This window comes from Bos mutus, chromosome 6 (genome assembly GCF_027580195.1).
Source record: "Bos mutus isolate GX-2022 chromosome 6, NWIPB_WYAK_1.1, whole genome shotgun sequence".
Taxonomy (NCBI): domain Eukaryota; kingdom Metazoa; phylum Chordata; class Mammalia; order Artiodactyla; family Bovidae; genus Bos; species Bos mutus.
In genome coordinates this window covers 33968226-33986945 of record NC_091622.1, presented here as the reverse complement: position 1 = coordinate 33986945, position 18720 = coordinate 33968226, and the positions used below count along the sequence as shown (strand labels likewise).

Genomic DNA, 18720 nt, shown 5'->3' with positions numbered 1-18720 from the left:
CTGGAGTGGGGTGCCATTGCCTTCTCTGATTGTTGTGTTTATATATTATTAAAATCTGTTTAGAGACCTTTCAACAGGATTTCACTTTGATGATATAGAGATGTTGTATGATACCATAAAACTAGTTTATTTAGTCATTTTTTTCAAATAACTATTAATCTAATAAAATCAATCTTAATGTTTGACTGATTTTGCCCTTTGAATACAGCTGGCCTCTTGCCCAATTAGATAGTGAACTAGTTAGTAGAATACTCGGGGAAGTCTTTGATCTTTACATCCAAGAATCGACCACTATTTAGGATCCAAGTATGTTATGGTTTTATTTTTGTAATTAAAAGTTATTTTCTTTAGAGGATTTCTGTAAAAGTGTACACAATATTATTTCAAAGATGTGAAATGAAAGGACCAAAATTTTAATAACTTTCCTCTAGTCGGTCTGAATTCAGAACAACAGTGGGATTTCTGACTCCCAGTGTGACTTTTTATTATATCCTATTATTATTTAATTTATTTCTCATTATTTTTAAAAGATATTAATAGATAGTGTGAGAAGAGAGAAATGTAACTGTTTAGTATGACTGGTATAATGGCTCCTTACAATGATGATCAGGTTGTACTCCCTTTTCTAACAATGACAATAATAATAACACTAGCAGCTACCACTAGAGGCCAGAATTGAATCAAGGAAAGAAAGGAACTTAAGGGAAATGATTGTTATAGACTATGGGGGACATCCAGTCATGTGCTTATGTTAGCTATTAAAGTAAATACTGGAAGAAATCTCTGCATTCTGTACCAGCTTATACCACCAGGGTAGTTTTGTGTCTGGAATCTATGCAGTTGTGTTTAGAAGTGGCATGTTAAGCAGTTAAGCACAGACATTAAAAAGGTTAAATTATATATGTTTATAATGAAAAAAATTGTATTTTTAAAAGGTAATTAGTACTCAAAGTTCTACATTTCCAACTAACTTTACTATATTTTCTGTTTAATTACACTTGTGAGCTTATTTACGTATTTACATCTATTGAATCTTTATGTGGAAATAGTATATAATAGTGCTGTACATATTTCCCAATTGTAGATTTATTTAAGTCACTTTGGTAGCTTGAAATCAGCCATAGGGGAGTGTTATGCTACAGAAATTGGCATACACTACAAGGTAGGGCTTTTTAATTTGTGTGTGTGTGTGTGTGTGTTCAGTTGTTTGGTCATTTCCAATTCTTTGCGAACCCGTAGACTCCTCTGTCCATGGGATTTTCCAGGCAAGAATACTGTAGTGGGTTTCCATTTCCTTCTCCAAGAGATCTTTCCCGCTCAGGGATCGAACTTGTGTCTCCTGCTTCTCCTGCATTGAAGGCAGAGGCTTTACCTCTGTGCCACCTGGGAAGCCCTAAATTTTGGTGAGCTGCTGTTACATATTTACCAGCACACCACTATATGTATGACTATATAGTTTCTATATTGACAGCATGTTTTTTCTGCTCTACTCCAGGCTCCCTGACCATTTGCTCGACATATATTCTGAACCTCTTTGAACAAGGCAAACTTAATAACTGCTGTTATACTAAAAGATATTAATCTCAAAGTCTGTAACATTCAAGTATTCAGTTTTCTACCTCTCTCTTTGGTCTGGATTTTAATTTTAAAAAATCAATACAAGTGAAAAGGAAGTAAAAAAAAATGACAGGAAGAGTCAAGGGCCTTTCTTAGGGTACTTAATTTTATAATTTAAAAATGCAATGATATTCATTATAAAGTCAATATTCAGAATATAATGAGATTGTTTTCTTCTGTTTTTCTTCATAAAATACTATTTGAAAAAACTGAAGAGAATTGATATTTAAAATTGATGGAAAATGAGCAATAATTATATCTGTTTATTAAATCTATTCAGAAATCAGGGAGTCTTACTCTTTATTGTCAGCAAGAAAAGCAATATTATTATATGATTAGCATTGACATCTATTCTAGTAAAAAGATATTCATAATAGATGTCTTTAAAGAAAACTGAAATATTCTCTAAGCCAGGAATTTTTAAAGGGTAATTTACATTTCATTGAATTTAATTCCAACTAATCATTTTAGATTAATACTACCTTTTTACTATAGATAAATAGTTTATTTCTATTGACCTATTTGTATGATGCTTACTCAAACATGTATATGGATAATTTTTAACTGAAAATATCCCAATTATTTTATTTTTAAGATAAAAAAGTGATTAATGAGTTTAGTATATTAGACTAGGAACTGCTCCTATTTGATATTTTTCTTAATGCTGCTCTGTTGACATCTTAGATTTTAATTCTAAGATAAGTCAAATGTGCATCATCTGACATTTGTCTCACACTACCTATTTAACTCCCTCCTTTGGAGATCATTTGCTATTACAACCCAGAACATCCGTGCCTTCATTTAAAATGGAATAAAAGAAAAAAAGCCTCGCTTTAAGCCCTAAGAAATTCTATTTTTCTTTTTTTAGTATTAATGATTTTTTTAAAGTTTCTCTCTTATAACAAGGAAGAACCTTATAATTTTTTTCTTCCTTTTTTGTTATATTTTTTCACATAATCCCATTACTTGTAATAAAATAAAAACTTTAATACAGTTATCTACAGAAATAGTTTTTGTTCTGATGTTTCCTTTCAGTTTGGGCTTCCCTCTTGGCTAAGACAATAAAGAATCCACCTGCAGTGTGGGAGACCTGGGTTGGATCCTGGCTGTGGATGATTCCCTGGAGAAGGGCATGGCAAAGGACTCCAGTATTGTTGTCTGGATAATTCCATTGACAGAGGAGCCTGGCAGACTACAGTCCATGGGATCGCAAAGAGTCCAACACGACTGAGCGACTGGCACTTTCACTTTCACACTTTCTGTTTACTCTTTTGTTTTTGTTGTTCTCTTATTATAAAATTTATTTGTACTGTATGGCTACTGGCCTAGAAAACTAATTGGAAGGGATTTTAGGTGCAATGTGTAATTTTTAGTAAGAAAACAGTTGGTAAGCATGTTTATGGGCCTTCCCTGGCTGTTTAGTGGTGAAGATGCTGCGCTTGCACTGCAGGTGCTGCGGGATCAAAACCTGTCAGAGAACTAAGATCCAACATTCCATGCAGCCAAAAATAAGTAAATAACCAGAGTAAGAATGATTATCCAAGGGTGTTTGCAATGCCCCTCCACGCAACACCATGGGCTTTTTAATTTAATAAATGAGTATTGGGAATGTGTTTAACAAATTTCCTGAATCATATAGGACATTTCTTTAAAGTTAGATGAGTGTTAAACAAATTAAAAAAAAAAATGTTGATATGATCAGACAAATCTAACAGTAAGATTAAATTAGTGAAAATCAGTGAATTATTTGTTTAAAAATCAGTGTAATTTACAAGCTTGTTTAGTTGACATGAACATTTGAGTTTGCCAATGAAGAACTCTTACCTATTTTCCCTTTTTTTCCTCAATTATCTAGTAATTCAAACTAATTTATTGTCTTTTAGAAATAATAATGGGAAACTTTCAAGATAATTTTAAGCATGGACTTCTTATATTTTTTGTTTTTTAAATATGATATATAAATGCATAACAAAATTTGGAGTGTTTTGAACTTCACCATAAATTGTTCAGTGGGAATTTTTTAAATAATTTTTTGTTTTAGCACGTTTTGTTGAAATGATTTCAAAGGTTACAACAGCAATTTTGTAAACTGACATTTTGCTATCAGAAAATCCCAAAGCAAATGAAAAGCATATAGAATAGGAACTGTGACAATGGATAATTAAAGAAGGAGAAAAGTCACTGTGGAGAGTCATAAAGTAAGAAAATTCACTGAAAGCAAGCAATTACCCATGTAAATCTAGGTGACAACCTAATAATTTGACTGCTTTTTATCTTTTGAAAATAAAATTACAAGTTTCTGTTACTTGCTTTATTTTTATTTATTTTACTTAAACAAAAATTTGTTTAAGATGTAAACTGGAAAAAAGGTAGACCATGACAACTACAAATGCAAGAAAACTAGAGTGACAGTACCCATGTCAGGCAGATATAAAGATATCAGTAGAATCAGTGCTATATTTCATAATGATAAAAAGTCATTTCATCAGGAAGACATGACAGTCATACCCGTGGATGTCCTATTTATGTAACTTGTAAATATATGTTGCAAAATTTGACAGAAGTAAATGAAGAACTAGGTAAGTTCACAATCATAGTTGAAGATTGTAAATCTCTTTTCTCAAAAATTGATAAAACAACCAAAAATCAGAAAGTTTCAGAAGATTGAACATTTTTAATCTTTTAATAATGATTAACTGAATTGTGTATAACAGAATTATACCAGTTTTTCAGTGTATGTGGAACATCGCCAAGATAGTATATGCTGAATCAGAAATATCTCAGTAAATTTCAGAGGTAGACATCTATGCAATATAATTTGGAGAACAGTGGAATTAAAGTAAGAATCAAGAATGAACAAGTAACTAGAAAAACAGCAAATATTTGTATATCAAAACAGCAAACTTCTGTACACCCCATCAGTTCAGTTCAGTTCAGTTCAGTTGCTCAGTTGTGTCCAACTCTTTGCAACCCCATGAATTGCAGCATTCCAGGCCTCCCTGTCTATCACCAACTCCCGGAGTTCACCCAAACTCATGTCCAGCAAGTCAGTGATGCCATCCAGCCATCTCATGCTCTGTCGTCCCCTTCTCCTCCTGCCCCCAATCCCTCCCAGCATCAGAGTCTTTTCCAATGAGTCAACTCTTCGCATGAGTTGGCCAAAGTATTGGAGTTTCAGCTTTAGCATCAGTCCTTCCAAAGAACACCCAGGACTGATCTCCTTTAGAATGGACCAGTTGGATCTCCTTGCAGTCCAAGGGACTCTCAAGAGTCTTCAACACCACAGTTCAGAAGCATCAATTAGATCAATTTAAAGATCAGGGAGATTTTAAAATGTTACAAATGAGATGATAATGATAATAATACGATAAATTGGAATTTGTGGGACATTGTTGACATATTCTTGAAGAGAAATTTATAACTTTAAAAGTTTCTTTTAAAGCAATAAAATGTCATAATTAATTATCTAATTTTCTCTTTAAGTATCTAGGGAGAAAAACAGTAATCTCTAAGGAAGTAATAGAAATAAATATAAAAAATCAAAATTCATGTAATTGAAAACAAACAAATAATAGAAAATTTGCATAGTAATCAGATTGGTTCTTTGAGATGTTTAAAGAAATGCTGTAGAAGAAAAAAAATTAAACAAGTAATATAAATTACTAATAGCAGAAATAAATTTAAGGGGGAATAATCACTACAACTGGGAAAGGGAATGTCTACCCACTCAGTACTCTTGCCTGGAGAATTCCATGAACAGAGCAACTTGGAGGTCTATGGTCCACGGGGGTTGCAAAAGCAAACATAACTGAGTGAATAACACACACGCACACACACACACACACAAACATCACTACAAATCTTATGGGAATTAAAAGGATAATAAGGGATTGTTATAAACAATAATATGGCAATAAGTGGGCTTCACTTGTGGCTCAGCTGGTAAAGAATCCGCCTGCAATGCAGGAGACCTGGGTTTGATCCCTGGGTTGGGAAGATCCCTTGGAGAAGGGAAAGGCTACCCACTCCAATATTCTGGCCTGGAGAATACCATGGACTGTACAGTCCATCGGATCACAAAGAATCAGACACGACTGAGTGACTTTCACTTTCACTATGGCAACTATGACAATATATGTGAAGATCACAAATCCCTTGTCAAATACAACTTTCCATAAAGACCAAGAATAAATTAAAAATAAGGATTGTCCAATTTCTATTAAAGGGATTGTCCAATTTCTATTTTTATTAAAAAAAAAAAAAAACTCCCCATAAAATCTAAGTCCAGGAGATTTCACTGGTGCATTGTGTCAAATATTTAAGAAACACATAAGACTAATATGCAAAAAAGTTCAGGAAGTAGAGAAACAGAATATACTTCTCAACTGTTTGATGTAGCACACATAAAACTATTTATAATAATCTTCCAAAATCTTTATAGGTAAAAAGAAATCACAGAAAAAATTCTCATATGTGTATGTATATATATATGTACATATATATATATAGAGAGAGAGATGTGGAAGTCTTTTAAAAGTTATTAAACAAAATTAAGCACTATAAAAATATATGTATGACCTAATTTGTTCTATTTCAAGAGCACAAAATTTGTTTAGCGTTCAATAACCAGTCAGTGTGATTAGCTATATTAATAAGCTAAAAAAAGGAAAGTATATGATCATATTAATAAGTAAAGAAAACACATTTGAAAAGATTGAATATCAGTCTAGTGTTAAAAAAAAAGAAAAAACACACTAGTAGTAAAAGGAAACTTCTATTCTTACAGCTAATATCCATACTTAATGAGGCAAAACTGAAGCTTCTAGCTAATACTATTAGCAAAGGAAGAATCTCCACTCTCTCTACTTTGAATGAGCATTGTGCCAGATGTTCTAGATAGAAATAGGCAAGAAAAAGCATAAAAAACATAAATATTGGAAAGAAAAGATAAAACTACCTTTATAAGGAGATGCGTGGTTGTTTATATAGATATCCCTAAGGAATTTATGAAAAAATTAATAATAAACCTAGTAAGAATAATAAGTGCATTAGCAAGATAAAAAATACAAAGATACAAGGTTATAATAATATTATCATTGTTCCATAGCAAATTATCTAGTGGACTAAAAGATACATTTGCTGTCTCATATGTTTTGTGGTCAGTAATTTGAGAGCTGTGTGTATACTGCTGCTGACTGAAGGCCTTTAATGAGGTTGTAATTGAGATGTCAGCCATGACTGCAGTTATGTAAGTGTGACTTGATTTGCAGGTTAATGTAATGTGGCAGGAAAGTTTGGGCTTCCCAGATGGTGCTAGTGGTAAAGACCTCCCTGCCAATGTTGGAGACCTAAGGGACGTGGGTTCAATCAATCCCTGAGTCAGGAAGATCCCCTGAAGTAGGAAATAACAACCCACTCTGGTATTCTTGCCTGGAGAATCTCATGGATAGAGGAGCCTGGCGGACTGCAGTCTGTGGGGTCGCATGAAATCGGAAACAACTGAAGCCACTTAGCATGGCCAGAAGGTTTCAGTTTTTCACTGCCAGAACCTTACTGCCTTACCATATGGGCCACTTCACTGAATGACATGGCAGCTGGTTTACACCAGAGTATGCAATCCAAGAGAGAGAGAATAAGACAAAATAAATATCTTTTATAACCTAATCTCAGAAGAAACACGATATCACTTTTGTAAAATGTATGGGTTACGCAAGGGCTTCCCAGGTGGTGTAGTAGTAAAAAAAATCCACCTGCCAATGCAGGAGACACAGAAAACACAGGTCTGATCCCTAGGTCAGGAAGATCCCCTGGAGGAGGAAATGGCAACCCACTCCAGTATTCTTGCCTGGAAAATGTAAGAGGCGTCTGGTGGGCCACAGTCCCTGGGATTGCAAAGAGTCACGCATGACTGTGTACACATACACACACATTGATTAGAAAGACTAACCTTGATTCAGTGAGGGAGGGCACTTTATAAAGGTCTGGATACCAGGAAGTAAGCAACATTGTTACCCTTCTCATCAAAACTACTAATGAGATCAGATCAGATCAGTCGCTCAGTCGAGTCCGACTGTTTGCCACCCCATGAATCGCAGCACACCAGGCCTCCCTGCCCATCACCAACTCCCGGAGTTCACTGAGACTCACATCCATCGAGTCAATGATGCCATCCAGCCATCTCATCCTCTGTCATCCCCTTCTCCTCCTGCCCCCAATCCCTCCCAGCATCAGAGTCTTTTCCAATGAGTCAGCTCTTCGCATGAGGTGGCCAAAGTACTGGAGTTTCAGCTTTAGCATCAGTCCTTCCAAAGAAATCCCAGGGCTGATCTCCTTCAGAATGGACTGGTTGGATCTCCTTGCAGTCCAAGGGACTCTCAAGAGTCTTCTCCAACACCACAGTTCAAAAGCATCAATTCTTTGGCGCTCACCCTTCTTCACAGTCCAACTCTTACATACATACATGACCACAGGAAAAACCATAGCCTTGACTAGACGAACCTGTGTTGGCAAAAAAAATGTCTCTGCTTTTGAATATGCTATCTAGGTTGGTCATAACTTTCCTTCCAAGGAGTAAGCATCTTTTAATTTCATGGCTGCAGTCACCATCTGTGGTGATTTTGGAGCCCAGAAAAATAAAGTCTGACACTGTTTCCACTGTTTCCCCATCTATTTCCCATGAAGTGATGGGACCGAATGCCAAGATCTTCGTTTTCTGAATGTTGAGCTTTAAGCCAACGTTTTCACTCTCGACTTTCACCTTCATCAAGAGGCTTTTTAGTTCCTCTTCACTTTCTGCCATAAGGGTGGTGTCATCTGCATATCTGAGGTTATTGATATTTCTCCCGGCAACCTTGATTCCAGTTTGTGTTTCTTCCAGTCCAGCGTTTCTCATGATGTACTCTGCATATAAGTTAAATAAAGAGGGTGACAATATACAGCCTTGACGTACTCCTTTTCCTATTTGGAACCAGTCTGTTGTTCCATGTCCAGTTCTAACTGTTGCTTCCTGACCTGCATACAGATTTCTCAAGAGGCAGATCAGGTTGTCTGGTATTCCCATCTCTTTCAGAATTTTCCACAGTTTATTGTGTTCCACACAGTCAAAGGCTTTGGCATAGTCAATAAAGCAGAAATAGATGTTTTTCTGGAACTCTCTTGCTTTTTTCCATGATCCAGCAGATGTTGGTGATTTGATCTCTGGTTCCTCTGCCTTTTCTAAAACCAGCTTGAACATCAGGAAGTTCACGGTTCACATATTGCTGAAGCCTGGCTTGGAGAATTTTGAGCATTACTTTACTAGCGTGTGAGATCAGTGCAATTGTGCGGCAGTTTGAGCATTCTTTGGCATTGCCTTTCTTTGGGATCGGAATGAAAACTGACCTTTTCCAGTCCTGTGGCCACTGCTGAGTTTTCCAAAGTTGCTGGCATATTGAGTGCAGCACTTTCACAGCATCATCTTTCAGGATTTGGAATAGCTCAACTGGAATTCTATCACCTCCACTAGCTTTGTTCGTAGTGATGCTTTCTAAGGCCCACTTAACTTCTCATTCCAAGATGTCTGGCTCTAGGTCAGTGATCACACCATCATGATTATCTGGGTCGTGAAGATCTTTTATGTACAGTTCTTCTGTGTATTCTTGCCATAATCCAACTTTTGGCTTTCAGTGATCCATTTCTCAGAATCTATACTCAAAGTATAATATAGTCTTCACGCCCTCCAAAGGCCACCCAAAGTATCATTCTATTACAGCATAAATTCAAAATACAGAATCTCATTATGCAAAACATGTGCAATTGTAGATAAGCCTTAAGTACAACAACCAGAGTACAGTTCTCCATTTGAAAATCTATGAACTAATGTATAAGCTGGTAGTTCCTGGATTAGGATTCAAAACCCGGGAAAAATTCTCCACAATTTTAATTCCATCCTCTGTACTCTCGATTCTACCCTTCAGGTTATCTGTCTTTTATTATAAAGTTAGCACATGCTTGCAGCTGCATAGTTTTCTCATCCTTATTTGTGTTTGTGTACATTGGCATCCAAAGGCCTCTTTTAATTTTGTACTGTTTCTGTCCCTTTAATTCCAAACTGCACAGTGTTTCTGTGAATATAACTCTCTTAAATTCTTTATAGATCTCTCGTGAACTTTATTAGGGATTCACTCCATTAGACAAAAACCATATCCATAAATCTCTTCAGGATAAGCGCTTATTTAACTTGAAATAGCTGATGGACAACCACTTTAAGGTTTAAAATTTTTAATTGTTAAGTTGAGAGCATCTGTGAGACATACTAAAGGTATCCCAAAAAGTACCTTTTGTCTGACTGAACTAGGTTCTCTGCAGCACTATTTTTCACCTTTCAGAATAGCTCTGTATCTAGCAAATAAATTTTTAAAGTAATAAAACATGTTTACATCTGGATTGGTATAGTTTATTGCATGAATTTACATTTTTATCAAAGTTTATCAAATTGTGCACTTAATATGAAAACACATTGAATGTCATCATACCAATTGCACCACGGCCAATACTTCCATTTTGTGGAATTTCCCTTCTTCCCTTGGAAGGCCTGTAAGTGAACTATGCCCATGTCCATTTATTATATAGACTAAGTTAGGCCCCACTGTCAATTCTTACCAATTGTTATTAGAATTCATTTTTTTCTCAATTTTATAATAACGTAATCAATAACAACAGAAAAACAATATAACCCTGTTTTCATATAAAGCAATAGATCAGGGAGTATACTTTCTTTTTATACTCCCTGAAGAAGCCTTTAGTTTAGATAAGAGCATCAGTTAGAGTCACTAAGAATAAATAGGTTTCTAAAAAATAATGCTCTCCTTACATGAGGCTTACCTCTTTATGAGACTATAAACTTGGTTTGGAAAAAAGATAAGGAGAGGGAAGCATATTTCCATGACTCTTTTGCTATTTAAGCAACATTAACTTTCAATAGTCCTCTGGGAGAAATTAGAGAAGATACAGAAAATTCTTTCCTAATTTCTAGCCTTGTTTAACCCACAAAGTCCCACTGGAGAAGGGTATATTAGAATGGTAAAAATTACAGTTGTTTAAAATCATTGAGATGGGATTATCATTTCTGCTGCTTAATAGCTGCTGCAAGTTGATTAAGGTTTTTGAGTCTCCATTCCATTATATGCAGCATTACCAACAATTTTATAGGGTTATTTGAACAATTACATAGTAAAATGTATATAATAAGTTATCACAGTGAAAGTGTGCAGTAAATACCCTTGAACATAAGCTACTAAAATAATCTCATTCATTTGTATGATTAATACTATGACAACATGGTAGAATGTATTTGAGATTTCTTAAACTTGTAAATATACTAGTAAATGTTTTTAATAGGACACTATGTTGTATTTATTGAATGATAATTCAATGCTAATAATTGTTAATAAAGGCTATACTAGCTGAAACTGAGAGTAGAAGTATTATTGGCATTTATGTTTTTCTGGCATTCAGTTGTGCTAACAAAATTGACCTGACATTCCTTGTCTAAAGAACTACTACATGTTAATTGAATTTCCTGTTTCTTCAGTATGTAAGAAAGGTTTTTCCAAGAGAGAAATAATGATGGACAGACCATGGTAGTAACAGCTGAGGCAGAGAGAAGGGAAAAGATGTATGATGTGTTTTGGAAGTAATGTCAACAGCCATTGCTATGAGTTGCAGTTGAAAAAGCAAGAAAGAAAAGAGAAAAAGCAAGGATAACTGAGAGTTGACCTTTGAGTACTGTGCAGACATTATTGCTCTTTTCTGAGAGTGGGAAGATTAGGATAGGGATAATCTGTGTGAGACACAAAGGGAAATTAGAGTTTTGCTTTGGCCAGGTTGAGGTTGAGATGCTTACTTAGACATGCACATGTTAGGTATCAAATAGAAATTTGAATTAATGTGTCTGTATGACTCAGATGGTAAAGGATCCACCTGCAGTACGGGAGACCTGGCTTCAATTACTGGGTTGGGAAGATCTCCCGGAGGAAGGCATGGCAACCCACTCCAGTATTCTTGCCTGGAGAATCCCATGTACAGAAGAGCCTGGCGGGCTACACTCCATGCAGTCACAAAGAATCCACCACAACTGAGTGACTAAGCACAAACCCAGAAAGATCAGGGCTAAAAATAAAGATTGTATATTCTTGATAATATAGATTCTATTAAAAGCTATGGAAGAGAGAATTTGTGCCTAAAACCAGAATGGGATGCTCCAATATTAAATGATCAGGAAAGAAAAAAAAAAATCAGTATCCAATGAAAAGGAAAGAAATGCCAAGAGTGTAATATCAAGAAGCTATGGGAAAACATTGCTTTTAAGATAGCCAACTTGAGGAATGATACTGAGAAGTAAATATGATAAGAAAAGATAAACAGTAGATTTGTCAATCCAGTGATTAATTCCAAAAGTGTATTACCCAGGCTTTATAAATTTCAAATATGCAGAGCAACTTATTCAGTTAATTTGTAAAGCAAAATTCTAAAATAGAAATATTTTTTGCAGCTTGTTCTCAGCTATTAAATTATTGGTTTATTTCTTTTCAAATCATTGGTCTATGAATTTTAAGGATATGAAAATGAATAATACATGCCCTGAAAGAATTTTTAAAATATGTTTTAAAGTAAAACATGTCTTAATTTTGGAAGGATATTATATATTTTATTAGGTTAAATAAGTATGATGACCAAACATTCATCTTACATGAGTACCCTCCATATTGAGATATTATTCTTTTCTTTAAAAAACTATTATTTATATTACTTAAAATTGTTATTTATACTGCAGAGGCAATCTAGTATAGTGATCACAGTATACTAGTCTGTGCTAGGACAGGCTGCTCAAATTTGAATATCAAATCACAGTAAGTGAGTATGACTTTGGGCAATGTGTTAATCTCACCATGAAAATCTAGTCTCTCTCTGCAGTGGAATTACTAAGTAAGTGCATGTTTAAAACTACTAGATAATATCAAAGTTTTTCCAAAGTGCTTTCCAGATTGCTCTCCCTTTGGGTATGTTCATGTAATAGAATGCTTTATGTTCATGTATCATCATGTCTCACAAAGCATATTTTGAACACAAAAACCAAGTCACAGATAAATTCATACAGAATATAAAACTTAAAATATATAAACCTAAAAAATAAGCAAAATTAAATGACATATATTAAAGAATATATATATATATTTTTTTAAAAGAATGAGGATGTTAAATGTGATAGTCAAGGTAAGATTACGTGTATAGAAGCAGTGATTGAGAAGAGGTATACGTGCAATAGGTGAGGCTTTGTGATACTATTTATTTTATATTCATAGTATATTTTCTTATGTGTTTCTGTCAGAGTCATTGCATATGCATGCTATTTTTTTATATATCTTTAATGTTGCCTTAAAATCTCAGTCTTTCCAAATTGTTTGTACTCTGAGTGGCTCCCTGTCTACCAACTCCATCTCCTACAATGCTGTTTTCTTCTGTATTTCTCTTCCCATGAAAATTGCAGAAATATTTTGATCATTTCTTTGCCATCAGTGTTTATTTTGATATTTATTTAATGTTGAACTGAAAATAACGTGGTGAGAAAGGGTATACCAGTCAGCCAGAGAATTCTTTCCTGGTATGTATACCTATGTAATCTGTAGTCATATGTATTATTTTTTTACTTATTAAAAACAAATCACAACCCACAGAGAAGGAGAAGGAACTGGCAACCCACTCCAGTATTCTTGCCTGGAAAAATCGTGTGGATGGAGGAGCCTGGCAGGCTACGGTCAATGGGGTTGCAAAGAGTTGGACACAACTGAGCGACTAACACTAACACAACCCACAGTATTAATAATAACTGCCACCCTCATTATACCTGAATATAATTCAGATATATTGTTGTGGTTATGTGTGTTATAATCATATTCAATAATTAATCAAATAACCACTAATATGATTTTGCTATGCATGTCTAACTTTTAATTTTCTGCTTGAATCAAGCATTAATGCCTCAGTTGTAATACAACTCACATACCGTTGTGTAACTTGCGGGGCTAAATCTGACATCAAGATTTTCAGGCTGCAACATAGCAGATACACAGCAGATGGCACCCTACAGGATCTCTGGGGGATGCTAAGCACGTTCAGAATTTCTGGTAGGGGAGGGAAGGAGAGAGCAGAGAGCCATTTAAGCAAATAGCGCTGTGGAAAGCCTGTGATTGTATTCCTCTGAGACACATTTTTCCTTAAATTGTGTTTTGTTCAGGCTTGAAAATCAGAAACATAGCCATATTTAACTACATTGAAAATGCCTATTTTTAATTATCAAGTATATAAAAAATGGTGTTACAAAGTTTGACAACATAATGTAATTGTTTAGGAATAATAATAACCCATAAAGTGTTTGCATGTTTATAGATGTGTAAAGGTGTTTTAACATCTAGTAACTCTTTAGATGCAGGCCAGTTATTCCTTAACTATTTCCTTTTAATCTTGATAAAAATGAAAACTTGAGAAAACTAGTATTGACATTTAGTATAAATTTACTGGTAGAAATACAAATGTTTACTCTTTCAAATATTATAGCTATATAGATTATTTTCTGTTATTTTTAAAGTGAAATAAGGTCTATATAGTGGACTATTAATAAAATCAAAGTAACTCATTGTATTTATGACAAATATGTGACACCAAATAGATACATCTATCTTGTTCTCTTTGATTAGATGAGCTTCTATAGGTAAGAGGAGGTGAGAAGTTTAAAATAATAATTAATTATTGTGAAAGATTTTATTGGTTTACTTCAAAAACAGACAAATATATATTTTGTTACCCATGGTCTTCATTAGGGATCAGAAACTCTTTCTGTAAAGTCATGGCCGTATAGACTATATTGTAACAACTGAATTAAGTTGTGATAAGAATGTAGTTGGCTTTCCAGATGGTGCATTGGTAAAGATCTGCCTACCAATGCAAGAAACACAAGAGACACAGGTTTCATCTCTGGATTGGGAAGAATCCCTGGAGTAGGCAGTGGCCTGCATTCATGCTAAGTGGCTTCAGTGGTGTCTGACTCTTTGTGACCCTATGGACTGTAGGCAGCCAGGCTCCTCTGTCCATGGGATTCTCCAGACAAGAATACTGGGTTGCTGTGCCCTCCTCCAGGGGATCTCCTGATCCAAGGATCAAATCTGCATCTCTTATTTCCCCTGCATATTGGCAAGTGGGTTCTTTACCACTTGAGAAGCCCTGCTCCAATATTCTTGCCTGAAAATTTCCATGGACAGAGGGGCCTGGTGGGGTACAATTAATGGGGTCACAAAGAATTGAACACCTGGGCTTCCTAGGTGGTGCTAGTGGTAAAGAACCCATCTGCCAATGCAGGACATGAGACATAGGTTCGATCCCTAGGTCAGGAAGATCCCTAGGTCAACTCCTTAGGGTTGCAAAGAGTCAAATATAACTGAGCATACCCACACACGGAAATCTTACTTAGATCTACAACGATTCAGCAATGTTATTTTATTCTATTTTATTGAGTTTCTTTGACAAGCATTATTTTTCCTCTTATAGAATAGGAAGATAAAATTTCTTAACAAATTTTACTGTGAAGATTAGATTTCACTTGTATCTGGCAATGGAAAAGTCTAAATACATATCAGTTTCCTCTTCTTCCCCCACCTTTTAAAAAACTTATTCTAACATTACTTCTAAACTTGTTACCCAGAATGAGATTTGATTCCAGCTTCATAGCACTTCCATGATTCTTATTTTCTTTAGAACTGGTCTTTGATTTTGGTGGTTCTGGTTTTTTCATGTTCTGGACCTGAAGCCTGGCCCTTAAGCCCTCAGATTTGGGGTGGAGATTATTTTGCTGTTCACAGAATTTCCAAATACTGCTAAACCCCTGATCAAATTGTATGGTTTTATAGTAAATTTTGTGTAGATATCAATGAGTAAATAATATGTCCAGGTACAGTACCTATCTTTAGATTTTAAATCTACAAAATTTTGTTTTTAAGAAATATAAATATTTGCTGAAATAAAGTCTGTCTTAAAATCATTTTCTTGCAAGGGAGTCTATGTTGTAAAAATGATTTTCTTAGCTTTTGTTTGCAGCCAAGATAGGATTTTCATTCATCTCTATCACCCCCTGGACAATTCTGCTTTCCCTCAAGGTGGCACTTTGTCTAGACTTGCTACTTATGATTTAAAACATTATTTTAATAATGTAATCTAGGATGGAATTTAATTATAATTCAGTTACCTAATTATATTATGATACTTATTTCTTATTTGGGGCTTTGCAAATAGCTCACAGTCAGCATATTGCATTGTTTCACATAACTCTTGGAACATATACCATAGTCTAGACACATAATTATAGTTAAAGTATGATCTAATTCAGTATCTGCTGAAGGTTCTATGTCCCAGTATACCTCTATTGCTTATGAAACTTTAGGGTATTCTGAATATTAAGGCCTATTTTCTAATATTACTATGCTTCCTCATTCACTGCATGTTCTTTGAAAAATAAGGATGTTAGAAATCTCCTTGGTGGATGCTATGTCAAATTTAACTGCCACTGGTGAGATAATTGCAACCTGTAAATATTTTTAAATTGTTTCTTCCAAACATATCTCTTTACTTAGTTGACATCCAAGGCTATCTGTCTTACTGGTAAATTGTTTAGTAACTACCAAAGTTGCATTTTTTTTCTCTCTCAAGAAAACTTCAGAATAGAAAGCAGGTTTTTTTTTGATAAAGAATAATGGGGGAAAAAAAACACTTAATGTTGCTATGGATACATATAAATGTGGACCACAGGCCAAAAGACTGCTGGCATTGATTTTGGGACCAGAAATCCTGTACATAACATCTGCATCTCTGTCCACACAGCAAATATAAGGATTCATTGCTGAAAGATATTCATTCACACAAGGTAGTGTCAAGCATGGATTTGAGAATATTGTAATATTAGAAAATGGAAGAAGTACCACACACACAGGATGCCAGCTGTGTGTGTGCCCCGACATGGGTGTGCATGTACATGGGTGTGTAGGTGTGTTGGGGGTTGTTGAACATAATGTTATTTGTGTTTATTGTGGTTGAGAAGCAGGGTTGGAAAGTCTCTTAAAAACAGCTCCAAAAAGCAAACACCCTAAGCATGTAGTTCATCTATTTGCTTCTTTCCTTGCAAATTGGATTTGGCCCTATTAAAAGATCCTTGCTGCTGCTGCTGCTGCTAAGTCGCTTCAGTCTTGTCTGACTCTGCGAGACCCCATAGATGGCAGCCCACCATGCTCCCCTGTCCCTGGGATTCTCCAGGCAAGAATACTAGAGTGGGTTGCCATTTCCTTCTCCAATGCATGAACGAGAAAAGTGAAAGTGAAGTCGCTCAGTCCTTACAACCTTGCAAAACATAACAGGATGCTCATAAAAGGCACAAGAAGCATTTGTCCACATTCACAATCTTACTTCTGAGTCATTTCTTGGTATCCTATTGCCATCTCTTACCTGCTTTCTTCACTTGCATTTGACTCTGATTTTCACCTTTGTTTCCTGTGCACTGATACTTCTCTCTCTTAGTGGTAAAGCAAGGGATAGATTACCTTTTCACAATCCATGTCTTACTATCTTTTATATTAGCTTTCAGACACTTCATATATTTTTACTACCTTCAGGGAATTCTTGGTTTGAATGACCGAATAGAGCTGGAGTGACCTGGGTTCCACTTTAATGTTATAAGTATCTATTTGCATAAGACTTACAATTTCCAGATCTTTCCTCCTCCTCCCTACTCCACCACACACATCCTTTTCACTGTAAATCATAGCCCAAGAGAAAGGGTGTTTTTCCATCAGTGCTTCAGATAGTCACAGTCTCTCAAATCCTCATGTATTCCCCCATCAAACTGAAATCCTTGTCATGGAATAATAAGGAAGCATTTAGGTTTAAGAAAACCTCACTTATCCTTTGTTGTTGTTCAGTCACTCAATCATGTCCAACTCTTAGTGACCCCATGGACTACAACACAATAGGCTTCTCTGTCCTTCTCCATCTCCTGGAGATTGCTCCAACTCATGTCCATTGAGTCAATGATGCCATCCAACCATTTCATCCTTTATCTCTCGCTTTTGCTCCTGCCCTCAATCTTTCCCAGCATCAGGGTCTTTTCCAATGAGTTGGCTCTTTGCATTAGGTAGCCAAAGTATTTGGAGCTTTAGCTTTGCTTCAGCATCAGTCCTTCCAATGAATATTCAGGGTTGATTACCTTTAGTAGTGACTGGTTTGATCTCCTAGTTGTCCAAGGGACTCTCAAGAGGCTTCTCCAGGACTTACCTTATTTTATGTGTGTGTGTGTGTGTGTGTGTGTATATATAAAATGTATATATATAATGTATATAGTTGCATGTACATAAAATGCATATATTTGTATATATATATACATATATACGTATGTATATATCCATTATATATCCTTATATACATATATATACATTATATCTGTATATGTATACATATCCATAATGTATACATATGGATGTATACATTATATACATTATACCCATATATATACATATATATCCATTTTATGTATATTTTATATCTATATATATTACTGAGAATTCTTTTCCATCATTCCTATAGCAGTTCATGGTAAATTAAAACTGTTTTTTCTGATTTTAAACTTCTGTGAGTCTTTTACTAGGTAGAAAGTGAGTTAAGTTGACTGCCTGCAATGAGCTCCCGGAAACTTTTTCTGTAAGTTTACTGAGGGTGAGACAAAGGAACAAGAATGCTACTCCTGTTTGTGTTTGAGGAGTAACTCTGCTATTTCTGTAGTTTGTTTCTCTTTTTCTTTTTTCCCTCAGATAGATACATGTGACTATGCTTATTATCTTTAACAGGATTTTGTAGACATCAAAGAGATATCGATTAATTTAGCATCTGTTACTATGTTAAATTTCTTAGAAATGCTGTTTATACTCTGCTCCGAAAATGAAAACGAAACAGTGGAACACAAACTGTCACGACTTTTTTCCCAAAAGTGTGCTGTGTGATTGTAAGGTTAAGTAATGTGAATGAAATGGA

At 35.1% G+C, this 18720-nt stretch overlaps 1 protein-coding gene across 3 annotated transcripts in view; it reads left to right on the top strand.

Moving 5' to 3' along the window:
• CCSER1 (coiled-coil serine rich protein 1) overlaps positions 1 to 18720 on the top strand; it is a 1488467-nt gene that overhangs the window by 526783 nt on the left and 942964 nt on the right. The gene's annotated exons all lie outside the window — the stretch shown is intronic.